Here is a 1249-nt window from a genome sequence, read left to right on the forward strand (position 1 = left end):
TCTTATAATGTGATTATAAGTGTAATTACTAAAATGTAATGATTTTCATTTTGTTGTCTCCCACATTAGAAAATGGGCTTGAAGGCACGTCTTTGCTTTTCTCCGCATCTCCTGCTACAGTCTGGCACACACTTGTTGACTGAGGGACATGCCAGTCCTTCAAAACTCAGCTCATGTATGTGACTTTCCCTAAGATAACCTCCCAGTGCATATATCGTTCGTATGTAATTATTTTTGTCTCAAATCCCATCTTCTGCTTGCGGCCCATCCGGGGTCCCTCCTGCTGCCTTTCCTCTGGAATTACATTCCCTCTATCCTGTATATAGCGTGCCTACATATCCATTTGTATGTTTTTCTTCCATTACAGTGTGAGTTCCTTGAGACCTCTTGGCTTTTTGCTTGTCGTATCCTTAGGGCTTAGCCCAAAGCCTGGCACACGGGTAGAGCTTAATAAATGCTTGTTTATTAAGGGTTAAATCAGAGTCCTTCTAGACTCGGTTCAAGACCCAATTCTGCCGGCCTTTCCCAGTCCCGCCTGCCCCGAAATACCTTGTGTATTAGATTACATATATCTTGCATGTACATAGTTGTTTGCTTGTAGTCTTCTTCATTAGAAAGTGAACTTCCTGAGGACAGGGACCCTGTTTTTGTAGTCTTTGTATCCCATGAGCTTTAGCACATATATCTTTCAAGTACATAGTTGTTTGCATGTTGTCTCCATTAGAAAGGGAGCTTTTCGAAGGCAGGAACCCCTGTTTATGCCTCCCTTTGTATGCCCGGCGCTTAGCATATAGTTAGCACTTAATAAATGCTCTGTAGACTAAAATTGCTTGAAAATCTTTGTTCTGAGTTGTCCCTTGGGTTCACACTCTTTGAGATGGGTAAGCTGCACCCTCCAGGATCCTTCCAATTTTCTTCCAGGTAGAGGGAAGGCAGAAGCCGGCGCTGCTAGAGGGGCGGGGAGCGGACAGTAGGGGAAGCAGTAGCGCCGGTATCTGCAGCCGAGGGCCGCCTCCCCCTCGTACCCCCCTTTCCCCCCCAGGCCGCGCTGGGCACGGAGGAGAGGCGCTGTGTGTTCGCGGCCAGGCGGGGCTGGACTCCGGGTTCCTGGCGCCCCGGGGCTCGGGCTGCAGCAAGTTCTCTGCGGCCTCCTCCCCTCTCCCTTCTCCTAAACTGGGAGAGTGGGAGGTGGCGCGCGCGGCGTGTGTGTGTGTGTGTGTGTGTGTGTGTGTGTGTGTGTGTGTGTGTG

This window comes from Petaurus breviceps, unplaced genomic scaffold (assembly GCF_028583685.1).
Source record: "Petaurus breviceps papuanus isolate PSGF00001 unplaced genomic scaffold, PetGlider_PUasm1.0 126, whole genome shotgun sequence".
NCBI lineage: Eukaryota > Metazoa > Chordata > Mammalia > Diprotodontia > Petauridae > Petaurus > Petaurus breviceps.